At 41.5% G+C, this 5,313-nt stretch overlaps 1 long non-coding RNA gene across 1 annotated transcript; it reads left to right on the forward strand.

The window, feature by feature from the left end:
- The first annotated feature begins 2,308 nt into the window (after positions 1–2,308).
- Positions 2,309–4,257, forward strand: LOC134480107 (uncharacterized). Its single transcript, XR_010054294.1, has 2 exons — positions 2,309–3,137; positions 4,018–4,257. It is a non-coding gene; the product is annotated as an uncharacterized LOC134480107 (long non-coding RNA).
- Positions 4,258–5,313: the final 1,056 nt, after the last annotated feature.

Genomic DNA, 5,313 nt, shown 5'->3' on the forward strand with positions numbered 1-5,313 from the left:
TTTAGAGTGGGTCAGCCAGTGGGCATCTTGTATAGGATTGTCTTGATTATTAATCGATGTGGGAAGAGCCATAGATCACCATTGCTTAAGCTGGGTCCTGAACTGTTTAGAAGTAAAGAAAGTTAGCAAGCAGTTGACTTATCCTGTTTATTCTCTCTCTACCCTTCACTGTGGACATGATGCTTCAAGCCTTGCCTTTCTCGCAATAATGAATGTCAATCTGGAGTTGCAACACCAGATAAATCCTTTCTCTCCCAAGTTGCTGTTTGTCTGGATATTTTAATACTGAAACAGGGATGAAATTAGATCTCTGCTCTTACCCACGATTCAGTCTGTTAGATGCTTTGGATGCTAGAGAGTAGGTATAAAAGTACAACTGTCTCCCAAATGTTGTAAAGTTGATGGTGCTAAAAGACAACTGTATCTTTTGTCTTCTACCCTCAGGAGCAGTAGGAGCCAGTCAGAGACTGCTGAGACCAGCCTCTTGGTGTTTCCCAGAGCCTTGTGCTTCCTCTTGGTTAGACTGGCTGTGACATTCCTTAGCACCGAGCCTCTCTTTCACTTCCCCAAACATTCCCAGCCCTGACATTTTAATTCTAACAATATACAGTCTGTACATTCCTTTAAACACCTGTCCAGAAGGCAGAGACAGCCAAACAATGCTTCCTTCCGGGCACTAAGCTTAGAAATGTAGGATGCCGTGCGGGTTCCTCACTGTACATTGCTTTTTGCCCTGTACTTAAGAGAATGCCAAGGCCTCTATTTTAACTCTGGTTTCTACTGCTCTTTTAGCTAATCTCATAGTCAAAGGACACTCATGTGGCTGGAAGCACATCCCCAATTTCCATAACAAAAAGCTGGATAAGTCTTAAGCACCGAAAAATGATGACTGTTAATATAAAACCCACCGGAAACCAACTCTACGAAACACTCTGCCCTTTCTTCAGAAAACCTTTTTTTTTTTTTTGAGGAAAATTTAATCCATCTGATCATGATTTACTTTCTATTGACTCGTCGTTTTGCCTCAGCCCAAGTTATTTAACTTCCGAGGAGAACTTTCAGAGTACCTTGAACGTTACTTTTGCCAGCAGAGAAAACTGCATTTTATTTCATTTTTCCCTTGAACAAATGGACTCACAAAAGGTTCCTAGCCCTAACCTCCACGTGTTGCATTCAAAGGAAAAGGTCTTTCTTCCAGTGTGAGCTCAGTGAGAAGACAGTGTGATGTCCAGTTGCAACCTGTGGTGTTTTGAATAATGGCCACTGGGGTCCCACCCTCAGGGTTATGTACAAGAACACTTGATCCCTACTGGTGGTGTTGGTGGCTGTAGGGAAGATTGTGTGTCCCCTTTAGGAAGTGACAGAAAGCATGTCACTGGGAGCAGGCTTTGAGGTTTTATATCCTGGCCCTATTTTCTGTGCTTGCTGTCTGCTTCTCGGGTGTGGATAAATGTGATGAGCTTCCTGCTCTTGTCACCACGTCTCCCCTGCTATGGAATCTATGTAGTTGGAACCTCAAGCCCACATACACCCTTCCTTCTGTAGGTTGCTCTGCTCGGGATATTTTATTACCATGACAGGAAGGTAACTAATATAGGACCCATTGGTGTTTTTATGGCTGTTATTTACGGCTGCTGCCTGTCTGCCCTGATTGATGAGTCCCCTACCAGGTCTGCAGTGCCATAGCTGGTAACATCCTCAACCTTCTCACAACTGACAAATACTGTGCTGCTTACGTCTGTTCTGTGTCCAGCCCTTACTGAGTAATACCTCTCCTACCCGCAGGTGCTGAGAGTAAAACGTCCACATGTCATTGTCTACTAAGCTCTGCTCAAAAACCAGCATGGAAAGGTCATGTGGATACTGAAAAAGAGGGAATGAGGGGACTAACTTGGGTCTAAAAGACCTAAGGTCTCTTCTATGCCATTTCTCTTTTTCCCCTCCCCCTCCTTCCCTTATTTCTCTTTCTCCTTCCTTGGATTCTATCTAATTGAGAAAGTGAAAGATCAGGGTCCCAGCGGTTACCATCAGGTAAGCTTGGACAATAGGTTTTTCCTGAGGGCCTTGGGTTTTACCATCTGTATTATGACCCTTCATTTTGTGAAATTGGATTAATAAGGCACTAACATATTTCAAACACCTACTATGCACCTTAATTTCCTTCCTGTTTTCACCTCCAGCAATGGTGATGTGTTGTTCTATTGTAAAGCAGCCATTGCTCAGGGTAGGGACTTGATCTGACCCCTGGACTTTCAGGATATAAAGGCTACTAAAAGTGTTTATTGAACCCAAATCTCTATGACTTCTTTGGTGCTTTGACTCTTTTTTTTGATTTAAGAATTCTGAATCTGCTAGATAGAACATTGTACCTAATTCCTTGCACTTAAAATATTCAGAGACCGGTAGATACCAGACACATTCAACACACAGCTGCCACCCAATAAAACACCACCTGATGGGAAGTGACTGATAGTAATCTTGGTCATCAACAGGATAGGATTTTAGCAACACTGTGGAAACACACCTCTGAATGAATCTAGGAGGGTGTTTCCAGAAAGATTTAACTAAGGAGGGAGACCCACTTCCAGTGTAAGAGGCACCATCCTAGAGGGTGGGGGCCTGGCCTGAGGAAAGGGGACTCAGAAAGCAGACTGAGTAATGGCATCCTCCACCCTCCCACTCTCTTCCTGATTGCAGAAGCAATGAGAGAAGAGAGCTCTCCCCACTGCCACCATGCTTCCTCCACAGTAACAGACTGTATCTGCTCCCTCTGTAACTAAAATAAACCTTTTCTCTAATTTGCTTCTTGTCAGGTGTTAGGTAACAGCAACATGAAAAGTTACAAATATATTGGCTTTCCGGAAATGTAACTCTGTTACAGTGTTTCCTCCTAAGGATTCTGAAAGGAGAAAGGAGAGTTACAAGGTGTACTGTTTACATTTCTGATCTAACCAACAAAATGGCTAACACAAACAACTTAATGGAGGAGTTTTCTGAGCTCACAATTTGAGTGGGTTTACTCCCTGTGACTTGGTTTCATGTACTTGAGTAGAACACAATGGTAGCTGCTTTTGTGACAAAGGAGCTTCATCAGGGCAGACAATGAGCTGATGGAAAAAGATACAGGAAGGAAGAAGGTAAGCCAATACAGCCCCAAGGACAAACCCCAGTGACTCACTTCCTCCAATTAGAGCACACTTCCTACCCTTTACTACAATCTTGTTCTCAACCCATCTACTGATTAGTCCACTGACTACATCAGCATCGTTGTAATCTAATTGCCCCTGGAAATGCTATCTGAGAAACATGCAGAAGTGTGCTCCACCAATCCCCTAGACATTTCTTAGTCCAATGATAGTGATAATCAAACTTTAGCTGTAACACAAGGGAAACAAATACCACAGAGATGGCCTTGACATTGAGCAGAGGCTTCAAATATATATGAGGATATCTATCTATGTAGTGGTAAATAGTTAAACTGCGCTGAGCTCCTGGAGTGCACTCATAGCTCTGCACCTACTCAAGAGCTCTGGATTCATGAATGAAAATACACGCACATGCAACCTTTATATTTAATAAGACTTAACTTGCTCAGTGCCTGGGGACTTCAACACATTCTCACTTCTGGTATTCCCAAGATAACAGTTTCTAAATCTATATTTTATCTTTACTTCCCTGTTTCTGTCTGGGCAGCTCTCCCATGGGGCTTCTTTCCCTTTGCACCTACATTTCAGCTATCTCACCCTCCTGCACCTTCACTGCATTGCCCATCCTATGCCCCTCTCATGGTAGAATCCCTTCTTCATCTTCCCTGCGTTTCTTGCCCAGGAATCCTCTTTTCTCCCTGCCCAGCCATTGGTTGTTGGCAACGTAATTTCCCAATCAGAGCCAACTGGGGGCAGGCTTCCTTTAGCCTATGTGTGGGGGTGGGCATTGAAAACAAGTTTTTGGGATAACACAACTAGCATGAGAACACAAGCTGTTTCATAAAAATATAGAGTTTTCATTCTCTTCTAGTGTAATGGCTTGGGAGGCATCATTCAGACTGATAATGGATTCAATTGCCTGAAGATCTGTCACATTCTGCATCCTTTTATCACTCTCTTAGTGTGACATAAACAACATCATGGACAAAAAGGACAATGCCTTGCTGATGTCTGGTGCTTGGTGTCTTCCTTTCTCCCCTGACAAGTGTTGCTTGTTTTGATTCACAAGAAGTTTTCATCAATAATGCTTTATTAAAATGATAACTTAAAACCTGGAATGTGTCATTATATGTATTTTTAGTTTCAAAGATCAGTATGTTAAGGCAAGATTTAAAAATGTACATGTAGGTAGGCAAGATCTTTCCAGAAGCACACAATGGCCTCCCTTTTTCTCTACAGACCAAGTGCTTGTTGACTGTTCCAAAATGTGTATGTTGAAACTAAACTGCAAGTGGAATAGTATTTGGAAGTAAGGCCATGTTGAAGGATATTTGATCACACTGTCAACCCTGAGAGTGTGTTGTTTACTGGAAAAAATCTGTTTCTAGTTTTACTGTGGTGGATCCAAGAGCTTTCTGCTTTTTGGAAAACAGGATTAAATAAAGTCAAGAGGCAGAACAAGTAACCAGTTGACAGAAAGTGAACATAGGAAAAAAAAAACATAGTAAGAGGAAGTCAGAAGGATGGATAGAGGATGCACAGGAAGTAGAAGGGAGGGATATTCAGTTTGAGAGTTGTTTTTTTGTTTTTGTTTTGTTTTGTTTTTCTTTTTTGAGACTACATGGAGAGGAGAATTTCCTATTGGGACGTTGGCTGAAGAGGAAGGTTAGCTGGGTGCTTTCTTTATAGCAGGCATACATCCCATTTTTTGACTCCAGAGTCTTCACTAGTAGCTTAAATGATTGATATTTTGTTAAAGAAACAAAAAACCAAAACAACAACAACAACAACAGCAATGACAACAAATTGGTGCTTCAACATGTCACACAACCACACAGAGACATCACTCCAGCTCTGGACAAACAGAGAATGAGTCAGATTTTGTAAGTTACCTGGGAAGTCCTCAAGGATAAAGCTAAAGATGGGAAATACCATAATTCAAGGTGTTAGAACCTTGTACAGTGTTACTTTAGATGGTTTGGAAATAGAAGGAGAAAATGAAAAGATAAATAACTTAACAGAGATTGACATAATATTGGTTATACTTAGTATCAGTCTGGTAATTCACATTTTATTCTTAATAACCATAGTGGTTTTCATGCCAGATATGAAAAGTGGATTGATGAGTCAAGCCTTAAAAAGACTTATACATTAAAACAAACAAACA

Source organism: Rattus norvegicus, chromosome 8 (genome assembly GCF_036323735.1).
Source record: "Rattus norvegicus strain BN/NHsdMcwi chromosome 8, GRCr8, whole genome shotgun sequence".
Taxonomy (NCBI): domain Eukaryota; kingdom Metazoa; phylum Chordata; class Mammalia; order Rodentia; family Muridae; genus Rattus; species Rattus norvegicus.